Below are 13099 nucleotides of genomic sequence, written 5' to 3'. Positions count from 1 at the left end.
AGTGCACATGTCCTTGTTGTTATATTATTCTCTATATGTTTACATATTTTTGAAATATTTAAAACTGTTTCAAAAGAGTAATTGCTCAATACTGAGGTATCCTGTCACCTGGGACTGAGGAAAATCTTCATCTTTTAAAGTTTGCACTGGTCCAAATTCTCTCAACGTGGCGAAATCGACTCATTGAATTCAATCATTCACAATGAGTCAGGAGATCATATACTATTCATGGGGTGGTAATCCATACATTCCTGTTTACATTTTTGCCAGGATAGTGCCTAGGTTTGCTCTCATTAGACCTCTCTCAATGTTTAGTATAAGAATTTGAACTTGTGGCAGACGAGGAGGATAAAACAGAAATGGGCAGCAGTCTGCAAAGCACAGAATGTATGTAAACAGGTCACTGACTAACTTTGCTTGGGTTCATTATTTATGTTTGTCTCTCTGTGCATTTGAAGCTTGTCAGTAAGACTGTCTTAGAGAAGAGGGGTCAAATCCTCACATCCTCTTTAGTGAGGGGTACCTTGGACAGTGAGAAACTGCACACATATAAAGAAGTAAAGCTTAAAATTTTGCTGAGGAATAAGGGAGTTGGAAAAAATGTTTTCAAAGTTACTTCTGGCTGAAAGTGTTTCCAGCTCCTGCCAAGCACCACCTGCAAAGAAGGAGCAGAGAAGTGCCTGGTATGAGTTCCCACAGGCCAGATTTGGGGGGCGGAACACATTCAAAGTCCAAGGCTGAGTAGAGGGCTCTGGAGGGAGAGCTGAATTAGCAAAGCTAGACAGAACAAAAGGATTTCCATTCTTTTTGTTTGTTTGTTTGTTTAATTTTGCTTTAAGTTCTGGGATACATGTGCAGAACGTGCAGGTTTACATGTGCCATAGTGGTTTGCTGCACCTATCAATCCATCATCTAGGCTAAGGATTTCCTTTTCAAAGTGGCCTCACACTTCAGGGTGGGGCAGTGTATTGAAGGGCTAAAGCATTAAAACAAACAAACAAACAAAAAAAACAAAAAAAACTCTGGGTAGAGCCTGGGAGACGGATTTTTACTGTTTTGTCTGCTAGAATTTAAAGTTTTTTTTTTTTAGCTTTTGAAGATTTTTCAAGAATATTTAAAAAATATTATCAAAGCCATACATGCTCATTAAAAGAAAGTTGAAAAAGACAGAAAAGTAGGAGCAAAACTAAAAATTTGTTTAGTTCCATCATCTAGAGACACCCACTATCTATCCTTCTATCTATCTATCTGTCTGTCTATCTATCTATCTATCTATCTATCTATCTATCTATCTATTTTTTTTTTTTCAGACAGAGTCTTGCTCTGTCGCCCAGGCTGGAGTGCAGTGGCGCAATCTCGGCTCACTGCAAGCTCTGCCTCCCGGGTTCATGCCATCCTCCTGCCTCAGCCTCCCGAGTAGCTGGGACTACAGGCACATGCTGCCACGCCCGGCTAATTTTTTATATTTTTAGTAGAGACGGGGTTTCACCATGTTAGCCATCAGGAGATGGTCTCGATCTCCTGACCTCGTGATCCGCCTGCCTCAGCCTCCGAAAGTGCTGGGATTACAGGTGTGAGCCACCGCCCACTATCAATATTTTAATAAAAGTTCTTGCATACAGGTATACCTTGGAGATATTGTGGGTTTGGTTCTAGACCACCACAATAAAGCAAGTCGCATACATTTTTTAGTTTCCCAGTAATATAAAAGTTATGTTTACACTGTATTGCAGTCTATTAAGTGTGAAATAGCATTATGTCTAAAAAACCAATGACCTTAATTGAAAAATACTTTAGGCCAGGCACGGTGGCTCATGCCTGTAATCCCAGCACTTTTGGGAGACCAAGGCAGGAGGATCACTTAAGCTCAGGAGTTAGAGACCAGCCTGGGCAACATAGTGAGGCCTGTCTCTAATAAAATACTTTTAAAAATATATAGCTGGACATGGTGGTGTGTGCCTATAGTCCCAGCAACTCGGAGGCTGAGGTGGGAGTATGGCTCGAGCCCAGGAGATAGAGTCTACAGTGAGCTACAATTGTGCCACTGCCCTCCAGGGTGGTGACAGAGCGAAACCTTGTCTCAAAAAAAGAAAAACTTTATTGTTAAAAAATGCAAATGATCCTGTGAGCCTTCAGTGAGTTGTAATCTTTTTGCTGGTGGGAGGTCTCGCCTTGATGTTGATGGCTGCTGCCTGATCAGGGTGATGGTTCCTGAAGGCTGGGGTGGCTGTAGCAATTTCTTAAAATAAGACAACAATGAAGATTGCTGTATTGATTGACTCTTCCTTTCACAAAAGATTTCTCTGTAGCATGCGATGCTGTTTGATTCCATTTTACACAAAGTAGAACTTCTTCCAAAATTGGAGTCAATCCTCTCAAACCCTGCTGCTGCTTTATCAACTAAGTTTATGTCACATTCTAAATCCTTTTTTTTTTTTTTTTTTTTTGCGACGGAGTCTCACTCTGTCACCCAGGCTGGAGTGCAGTGGCGGGATCTCGGCTCACTGCAAGTTCCGCCTCCCGGGTTCACGCCATTCTCCTGCCTCAGCCTCCAGAGTAGCTGGGACTACAGGCGCCCGCCACCATGCCTGGTAATGTTTTGTATTTTTAGTAGAGACGGGGTTTCACCGTGTTAGCCAGGATGGTCTCAATCTCCTGACCTCGTGATCCGCCCTCCTCGGCCTCCCAAAGTGCTGGGATTACAGGCGTGAGCCACCGCGCCCGGCCTCTAAATCCTTTGCTGTTGTTTCAACAGTGTTCACATCATCTTCACCAGGAGTAGATTCCATCTCAAGAAATCACTTTCTTTGTTCACACAGGAAGCAACTCCTTGGTCAGTCAAGTTTTATCATGAGATTGCAGCAATTCAGTCACATCTCTGGGTTCCACTTTTTTTTTTTTTTGAGATGGAGTCTCGCTCTGTCACCCAGGTTGGGGTGCAGTGGCAGGATCTCGGCTCACTGCAAGCTTCACCTCCTGGGTTCACGCCATTCTCCTGCCTCAGCCTCCCGAGTAGCTGGGACTACAGGCGCCCGCCACCACGCCTGGCTAACTTTTTGTATTTTTAGTAGAGACGGGGTTTCACCGTGTTAGCCAGGATGGTTTCGATCTTCTGACCTCGTGATCTGCCCGCCTCGGCCTCCCAAAGTGCTAGGATTACAGGCGTGAGCCACTGTGCCTGGCCTCTGGGTTCAACTTCTAATTCTAGTTCTCTTGCTATTTCTACCACATGTGTAGTGACTTCCTCCACTGAAGTCTTGAACCCTTCAAAGTCATCCATGAGGGTTGGAATCAACTTCTTCCAAACTCCTGTTAATGTTGATATTTTGCCCTTCTCCGTTGAATCATGAATGTTCTTAATGGCATCTAGAATGGTGAATCCATTGCCTTGAGTGGCATGTTGTCATTTACTGATATAGGAAATACTGGAGGAGGAACAAATTTAAGAGAAAAGATGGTAGGTTTAACTTTGGATGTGTTGAATTTGAGGTGTCTGCAGGACATTCAAGTGGAGATGTCAAGAACACAGAACTCAATAAAGCAGTCTGGGTAGAGTTATAGAATTAGAGTTGTGACCATATATATGGTAATTAAAGCCAAGTGAGTGAAAAAGATTATTTGGGGGAGGGAGTATATGTATCCTAGCCCTGAGAATGTCTGACTTTCAGAGGTCAGATAGCAGAAGAGTGGCCTACAAAGGTCACTGAGGAGAGGGCAAAGGAGTAGGAGGAAAAGCAAAAGAGTAAAATGTCATAGATGCCATAGAAAGTTTCAAGGACAAGGAAATGGTTAACGGTGTTAAATGTAGGGGAGAAGTCAAGCAAAATAAGGACCAAAAATACCTTACTTATTTATGGATTTATTGACACTGAGGGTCATTGTTTGTGTATCTCATTGAGAAGTTTCAGTGGGGGAAGGAAGCCAGACTGCTGAGAGCTAAGAAATGAATGAGAAGTAAGGGAATAAAAATTGCAATTTCACCTGTGAAGTACATTTTCAATACATTTGCCCATAAAGAGGACCTGAAGAGGGACCTCCTGTGTAGGGAGGATCTTTTTTTAAGATGGTAGATACTTGAGCATGTTTAATTGCTGATGTGAAATGAGGGGGAGAGGGATGGGAGAGGCAGGGAGAGGAATCTGCAATTACTGGGTAGGTATAAACATTTTCAAGTCTATCGATACATATTGCTCACGTGCTTTCTAAAAGGGTTTTTAACCAACATATGCTGCTATCAGCAATTAAGACAGCTTGTTTGGTGGCTACTTTGTCATCATTAAGTGTTATTAAAAAATAAAAAACAAATATCTTTGCCAAAGAATCTCATTATTGTTCTAATTTGCTTTTCTTTGATTACTAGTGAGTTGGATATTTTAACCAGCTGTGTCCTTGAGTGTGTATGTATGAATTTAGTCTACGCTTTTGCCCAAAACGTTTCTATTTTAGACAGACATTTATTTGCCATAAAAGGCCACAAGTCAAAGGATCAGAATGGTATTATATTTACTCAAATTAGATAGTTCATACTCTTTTATCTTCTTAGAAGTGTGAGACAATTTGACAACTTTTGACTCAGCTGAACGAAAGAGACAGGTGATTTCACCGTTTAAGAGAGTGACCAACAGATGGAAGTAAGTGGGTGAGGAGGCACGTCTAGTGTTAGACCCCTATCCTCAGTCCCCAGGCTCCCATTCCTAACCTGGAAGGACATTCCTCTTGTGTCTCAAGGCTTTGGGTCCCAGAGCTCCCTTTCGGGCTGAGTGGCCCCCTGCTAAGGAGCCCGGGGCGCTGTGCGGCCCCTTTAAGAGTCCAGCTCCTCCCCGCTCCAGGGAAAGTTGCAGCTTTTTCCGCCTCCCGGGAGGGTGAGAAGGGCCGGCTGCCGGAGCTGGGTTGCGATCTTCCCGGAGCCGGAGACCCTCCCTCGAAACCGGCACTGGGACTTCTTGATCTCTGGAGGCACCTGTTGCAAGTGACAGGTAGGTCAACAGCCAGCGGCCGGCCCCTCGCCCTCGGTCCGGTGCTCCTTCTGGACCCCCAGCTCCTTTTCGCTGCTGAAGCGCCCCCACCCCCATCTCGGGGTCGTGCGTCTTCCCTACCCGCTCTCTGGTCCCCCAATTTTTCCTTCTCCCTAGCTGACCGCGTCTCCCCTCTCCCCGTCCGCCTCTCCCGACCGCACCCCCAGGCTTGGACTCCCGTCTGCTTGGGCGGTCCCTCCCGGCCACTTTTCTTTCTCCAGGGCTTCTTCTGGCCCCTTCCCTGACCCACCCAGCACTAATGCGGTCTGTGCCCCTCTGGGAGCCGCCTCCCCTCTCCTCTTCGGCTCCCCTCGCGGGGAGTGCCCGGGCTTTTCCCGCCAGCCCGAGCTGGTGCCCCTCCCGAGAGCTGGCCCTGGGGGCGGGGGCGGGGCCGAGCTCCTAGCGGGAACTGCGCCCTCCAAGGCGTCCAGTCACCTTTTCGTGGGTTCCTCTCACAGCGCTCGGCCGTCGAGCGGGGTCGCTAACCCGCACTCTCTTCGGACCTCCGACATCGCGGCTTCTCTGGCGTTGGCCAGTCAGCCACAGGTAAAGGCTGGAGGCTGGTTGGCTGGAGTCCTGCCTCAGTGGGCTCCCTCTGCGCTTGGGGCTGGGGACCTGGCTATGTGCTGTGGAGCTGCTTTATATTGCCGCTCTTCAAGCAGGCTGTGAGAGATCTGGTACTGGAGGAGGGTCCCCGAGATCTCAGAAGGGGCACAGAATGCTTCTGTCTCCTGTGTTGGTTTGTAATGGGGCAGAAAAAGGTGTTCCTCCAACCCTTAACACTGAATGAGGTGGGATTTGGGGTGGTGAAATCATTTGGTTAGAATTCTGGTGGCTTGAAAAGTCGTGACTTTCTAATCAAGCTTTTCTTCCCCCAGTACCCTGCTTCTTCAGGATTAGAGGACGTAAAATTCCAGAGTACTGTGCTTGGCAGGGTTGACCCTAGACCTTGTATATTTGTGGCAAAAATGAGTCTTCTGTACATCCTGGACCTCCTATATTTAACTGGCTTATTTTCTGCTCTTTAAGCTCCCCACCCCCACCTCTCATAAATCTATTAATATTGAGGTATTAATGACTTAAGACTTTTGTCGCTGTGGGAACAATGTTTAATGCAGAGACGTGGCCTTGATGAAGTTTTCTGCGTTTTTGGTTGTTTGGTTTTTAGCACCCTAGTAGAAAAGCACCACCAACTTGGCTTGTGAGGCCCTTTTTGGGCAGGGGATGAACATTTCTGGTAACACAATTTCAGGTGTCTCACTCTTGGTCAGAGCAGTGAAATGGAGCTGGAGGCCTGTTCTGGGGTAATTGATCTGTGAGTATATGTAGCATTCTGGCTCTCTGAGCTTGTTAGGCTCTGGTTGTTAGGCTCCATTGAGCCAGACACTGTGATAAGTTCTTTACATAAAAATGCAATCCTCACAATAACTCTATACAGTAGGTGCTACAGTTATAACCATATCATGATGAAAAAGAGACTGAGAAGTTAAGTGCCTTGCCCTCAAAATCTCGGAGGCAGAGCTTGTGTTCCTATCCTGTCACACCACCTCTGTTGTCTTAGATGTTGGGAACACTGAATAGCTCATGGATGAGGACTAAGTGATTAAAAAATTGTCTTCCAAGCCCAAGTATATGTTTTTCTCCTTGATTCCACCTTAGATGCACTGCCGAGACTATGGACTACTTACCTTACTGATGTCTTACCCACTTCATTTCCAACATGGGCCAGTTGCCACGTTACCACTATAAGTACACATCCCTGAGTGTACCTAGATGAATGAAATCTCCCGGGTTTTCAGCTCTGTGGTAATTGTCCTGAAGTTAGGGGAGGGTAACCCTGGATTCTAGGGATGTGTGCCTGACTCAACTTCTTCCTCTCCTGCTGGCTAGGGGAGAAATGAGGGAGTGGTAAGTGATATGGATTTCCTGACAGCCATACCAGAGAGCCTGAGGGTGATCGTGTGCTAGTTTTGTCATGGGATGGATGGAGTACCATAGACAAGGATAGGAAGAAAATGTCCTCCCTATTCCCATCTCTGGGACTTTGCTCAAACTGTTCCTTTTTTTCTTCCTAAAAAGCTAACTTTCCTCCCTCATTCCCCCTCCCCTGACATTAATTCCTATCCATCCCTCAAGATTGAGTTCTAAAGTCACCTCCTTTGGAACGGCCTTACTGAACACATACTTCTTCCCCCAAGCAGAATTGCCAGTTATCCTGTGTCCTAAAGCACTTTGTTTACACCTCAGTAAAGCCCTTAACACTGCTTAGTTGTTTTTCCACCTGGAAGGCTGTAAGTTCTCTAAGGGCAAGGTCTGGATCTCGGAGCTCCCTTTGTCTTAAATATAAGATGTTGGCAAATATTTGTGCCGGTAACCGGACATACCATGCCATTCCTTCAAGGGGCTGAGGTGTAGTGATGGTGGGGTTGAGGTACAGAAGACACCTTCCTGAGGCACTTGAAATACCACAGCTAGGAATTTGCCCTGACCACCCTATTTAAACGTGTAATCCCTTCCCTGAACATTCCATATGCCCTTTCCCTACCTTATTACATTGTTCTTGCTTATTGTCTGCCCTCCCACTCCCTCACCCACCATTACATAAACACCCTGTGGGCAGGGATTGCTGTCTGTTGTATTCACCAGTAGACTCTTGGACCCAGAACAGTCCTTGGTACATCATAGGTGCATACTAATATTTGTTAATGAATTAATGGCATTGCCATTCTAGGAATTTGGCACTCTTGGAGTTAGGCACTCCTGGACCTGAAACTAAGCCTACCCAGTTTGTCGCCCTACAGGTGTAAGTTTGCCCCAGGCCCAAAACTCAGCTTTACTTCTGCTGATTTTTGCTTTGAGATTGCATTCCTGATGCCAACTTTGACCTAGTTGGAAGTACTTCCTCTCTCTTACTTTTTTTTTTTTTTTTTTTGAGGCAGAGTTTCGCTGTGTCGCCCAGGCTGGAGTACAGTGGCGCGATCTCGGCTCACTGCAAGCTCTGCCTCCTGGGTTCATGCCATTCTCCTGCCTCAGCCTCCCGAGTAGCTGGAACTACAGGCGCCCGCCACCACGCCCGGCTAATTTTTTGTGTTTTTAGTAGAGATGGGATTTCACCGTGTTAGCCAGGATGGTCTCGATCTTCTGACCTCGTGATCTGCCCTCCTCGGCCTCCCAAAGTGCTGGGATTACAGGCGTGAGCCACCGCGCCCGGCCTCTCTATTTTTTAAAAGTATGAGTCTCTGGGTGGAAATCTCTAAAGTTTAAAAGTGGAAATGTAAAAATGTTGTGCTTCTTGTTGGTAGGAAGGGGGACTGCACTGGGAGGAAGGGGTGTGGATTGTCAGATGTCTTGAGGCCTTTCAGGCTTCTCGCAAGATCAGTAAGAGGCTGGAGAAAGTTACTGTGCAATGGGGAAGTGAACAGCTCAAAAGAATAACGGATGGCACAAATTAGGCTTCTGGTTTCAAGTTACCCATAGCCTTTTAGGTATGAGGTGGTTATTGGATTATGGAACTTTATGGAAAAGCCGTAGCTGAGTGCTATTTGTGTTGTACTTAACTAGTTTTCTACCAGGATGACTGTGCAGTCTGGAGAAACCACTGTGTAACATAAAAGAAAAAAGTGTTATTCTGTTTAAAAGTGTTTTGAAATGTTCAGAAAGGAAGAGGCCAGAATCTCTTAGAAGACAGACTTGGAAGGAGTTGGGCCCTTCATAAGGTGGTAAATATGTGATTCTCATCATTTAATATATGTTAACTTATTTGAAACTCAAATTTGTACAAAAAACTGACCAGCTTCTTTTTCTACTAAATTTGTCTCCCCAGCCTTTGAACATTGCAGTGACCTGGGGTTCAGTCCCTGGACTTTTCTCCATCTAAAATCTTCACAGAGGCTCTCATCCAGCTGCATGGCTTTGAAGAACATCTGTCTAGACTGTCGTCACTCCCAAATTTATGTTTGTGACCCAGGCCTTTCTTCTAAGCTGCAGCCTCATATATCCAATGACCTATTTGACATCTCTGCTTGCCTATCAGATAGACCTCTCAAATGTAACGTGGCCAAAATGGCACTCCCGATTGCCCTTGTATTCCCACCCTCTTCCCTCAGCACTCCCTGTCTCAGTAAAATGTCACCATCATCCATTCAGTTGCTCAAACCAAGAACCTAAGATCACCCTTGATTCTTCTTTTTCTATCACTGCTCTCCACCCAATTTAATTCATGAGGGAGTCCTGCTGACCTGATCTTCAGACTGTATCATGTGTTCTGCCACACGTCTCCATCTCCTCTGCCTGTCACCCTAGTCCAAGCCACCACAAGTCTGCCACAAACATTCTTGCATAATGCTCAAGGATATATATATACACAAGTATTTTTGTGGGATAGCTTTCTAATAGGAGAATTGTTAGGTCAAAGGACATATACATTAAACAATTTAAATAGGCATCACCAGAGTGACATCTAAGAGGGTTTACCCTTTCACCATTGCGAGTGGTTTTCCTCCTGCCCTTGCTGAGGATGGATGACGCTTTTAATTTTTTCCAATCTGATAGGTGAAAAATAGTATCTAACTGATTTAACTTGGCATTTCTCTGATCACTAGTGTGGCTGAGCATCTTTTCATTTGTGCTAGCTATTTGTATTTTTCCAAGACTTGCTCCTTTATATCCTTTGCACATTTATCTTTTGGGTTATATATTTGATTTGTTTGTAAGAACACTATATTTATTAGTTATATTTACCCACTGCCTATTATATAGTGCAAGTTTTTTTCTCTCTAGTCTGTCATATGTCATAACTTTGTTCATGATGCGTACCCCTCTCGTAATCAGATAAAACCCACTATAAAACATTTAAAAAACACGTTCATTAGATTTGGCAATTAGGAGGCCAATGACAACATCAGTGCAGCAGGAGGAGAGAAGGCAGATCGTAGAGGGTTGGGCAGTGAGGACTGAGAAGGACTGATAAAAAATATGGTAGATACACATGGACATGGAGAGTGGGATGATAGACAATGGAGACTCAGAAGGGTGAGGGGTGGGAGAAGGGTAGATGATGAGAAATTTCTTAATGGGTACAATGTATGTTATTCAGGTTATAGATACCCTAAAGTCTCTGACTTAACCACTGCATATGTAACAAAATTGCATGTGTACCCCATAAATTTATATAATTAAAAACATGTAGTATATACATTGAAGAAGCTTGGCTATGATGGGAAAGAGAGAGTGTTCCTTATAGACAGTAAGGCACAGGGGATAAAAAGGCTGTTTTATTTAATTTTGTTTTACTTTAAATATAAGAGATAGATGAGCCCATTTATGTGCAGATGGCATACAGCTTGATGATGCAAGGTCCCCGAGAAAGTCAGAGGGTGGGAGTGCCAGAGTGAAAGAGGAGAAAAGACTAGCCTTAGAGAAAAAGTGGTGGCTCTTCCATTGAAACAAGAGGATTCACCAATCCTCTTGGTAAAAACTATGGAGAAGGAAGGACCTGTGGAGGGACAGGATTTTGAGAGAGCCCCTCCGCCCCCAACAAGAGAGTGAAAAGTTGACCAGAGAGTAAAGAAGGCAAGAATGGTGAAGAGTTGGAATAGCATTTGAGAGAGACGAAAAGAGGAGTTCTTTAGGGGCATACCATCCAGGTTATGTATGTGTATTTCAAAATATCATGCTGTACACCATAAATAGGCACAATTTTTGTCAAGTATACCTCCATAAAACTGGAAAAAATTTTTAAAATGGCTTGGGTAACTTGAATTTGTCTCTGCCTCAAGTCGCAGAACCCTGTATCCATTCTGTCTGGCAGCACTCATCAGACCAGGAACAGAGTGTGGACAATCTAGTATGGGGAATTTTTTCCGGGTGGCCGTGACAGAAATAGGGAGAGGGCTGGAGATTGGATGGCCCTGGCAGAAGAATAGTTGAAATGATGGACCACTGTGGCTTTCATATTCATATCTGTGACTATCTAAACCTAACTTGACCTTGAGTAATTTTTAAGAAGTAGAAAATTTCCATGGCATCTACACTGCTTCTTGTTTGTAGCTCTATCAATTCAGGCATCAGAATACCATTAGTATCAGTGTCTTTAAACTCATCAGAAAGCATGATTTGATTTACTGAGGGCCTATGTTGTGCCATGCTCTGTGTTGATTTACTGAGGATTTACGTTGCACCAACTGAGAGCCTACAGTCAGGATCCTACAATGTAGATTTATCCATCTATCCATCCATCAACCCAGCTAGATGCTTGAGGTATGGCTGAGAAGAAGGTAGACAATGGCCATTTTTCTCCTGGAACTTATTTCGGCAGGGGAAGTGTATATTAAATATTGTATCACATAATTTTTTAATTACAATTGTGATAAGTTCTGTGAAGTTCAGTTTTCTTAGAAATCAGATTGTCACATTGCTTTTTAACAGGCCTTACTAATTTACATTTGCCAACAAAATATGAGAATATCTCTTAAATCCTTTTTAAAAACTGAAAATTGTCTTTCTGAAATTTTGCTGAATTAATAAGCAAACATAAAAAAAATCTTTATTGCCAGTAAGAGTGAAACTTTTTCTTTTTGATGTGTATTGGCCATGTGATTTTTCCCCTTTAAGAATTATCTATTCACGCTCTCTGTCTATTGGATACTTACCTCTTCTTGTTTTTAATAGATCTCTCATTCCATGTTTGAAACCATTAGCTACACTTCTCTCCTTTCTCTCTTAGCCCTGGTGACCTTAAAATATTTTCCCCTAGTCTCTACGGCCATTCCCTTTTGATCTCCTGTGAAATTTTTTTCTTACCTAGAAGTGTTGCTGTGCTTAGGGATGGGACTACATTTTTATTACTTGACTCAATAAAAGGTAACATATAAATCTTCTGTTCCTGCTTATCCCACTCTCCAGAGGTAACAATGTTAAGATTGTATTTCTTTCTAGACATTTTTCCATTCATCCATGATCCAATCTGTCTAAAATGTAAACAAATAAAAATGGAATCATAATATATATGATTTGCAATTTTTTTATTTAATATGCTTTCAGTGTCAGTATATATAGAACTACAGTACCTTCTTCTTTTTAACAAAGGCACAATATTCCCTAATATGTGTGTACCATAACTAGTCAGTTTCCTTTGATGGATGTTTATGTTCTTTAATTTTTTTTTTTTGCTGTTTCAAATATTGAGCATCCTCAGAATATATATTTGTGAATTTACTTGAATATCAGCAGAATAAGCTTCTCAAAATGAAATGGCTATGTTAAAAATATGGTCAGTGGTACTAAAGATCCAGAGAAATCTAGGAAGACCAAGAACTGTCTATTGGATTTAGGAAGTTCTTGGTGACCTTAGAGCAATTTCAGAGAACTGTGAGGCAGAAAGCTAAACTATGGTGGGTTGAGAAATGATTGGGGAGATGAGGAAGTGAAGGCAGTGATTATGTACAATTCCTTAGAGAAATCTTTCTGGCTTTGAAGAGCAGAGAAAGGGTAGTAGCAAGGAAGGAGTTGAGATTGAGGACCTGTTATTTATTTATTTAGGAAGGACTTGAGTTTCTTTAAAGGCTGGTGGGAAGGAGGGACTAATTAATAGAGCAAAATCCTTGGAAGGCAAAGTCCTTATGCCAGATGGGAGGGGATCCAGATTGAGGTAGAGGATTATCCTCAATAGGCATAGATGAAAGTAGGTTCATAGATTTGGCGGCAGGAACTTGTCTGATGGTATTTCTATTTCTCTATGATATAATACTTAAGGCCAACCTCTTAGAGCAGGGGTTAAGATGGGACAAGGTTTGAATTAGATATTTGTGGTATTTGAAGAAGGTTTGAAATAGTTATTGTGGAGAACAGGAGAGCAGCCTAGGGAAGCATAGTTGCAGTGCCAGGCAAGGTTAAGATGAGCTTGGTGACCAAGAATTCATATGGATAATAATCTACCAGAGTGTGATTTTTTTTTCTCCAGTAGATCTCAGGAGTCCTTGTGCATGCATAAAGTATAACAGTTGGGCTTAGAAGAGCTATGGTTTTTTAAATCAGATATTTGCAGTGAAATTATGCATTATTGAGGATATTGACAAGAGTGCAGT

The 13099-nt window shown here is 43.3% G+C and overlaps 1 protein-coding gene across 7 annotated transcripts in view; it reads left to right on the top strand.

Annotated features, from left to right (window-relative positions):
• The first annotated feature begins 4828 nt into the window (after positions 1–4828).
• SYTL4 (synaptotagmin like 4) overlaps positions 4829–13099 on the top strand; it is a 59040-nt gene continuing 50769 nt past the window's right edge. For 2 of the 7 annotated variants that reach the window (XM_008962743.5, XM_034949656.4), the window contains exon 1: positions 4830–4976. The gene's annotated coding sequence lies outside the window, so the exon portion shown is untranslated. Of the gene's footprint in view, positions 4977–5473; positions 5562–13099 lie in introns of all 7 variants that reach the window. The other 5 variants (XM_034949655.4, XM_055106322.3, XM_034949654.4 and 2 more) reach the window with 5 other exon arrangements.

Source organism: Pan paniscus, chromosome X (assembly GCF_029289425.2).
Source record: "Pan paniscus chromosome X, NHGRI_mPanPan1-v2.0_pri, whole genome shotgun sequence".
NCBI lineage: Eukaryota > Metazoa > Chordata > Mammalia > Primates > Hominidae > Pan > Pan paniscus.
The sequence above is the reverse complement of the archived record's forward strand: the minus strand, read 5'-3'. Positions and strand labels throughout refer to the sequence as shown.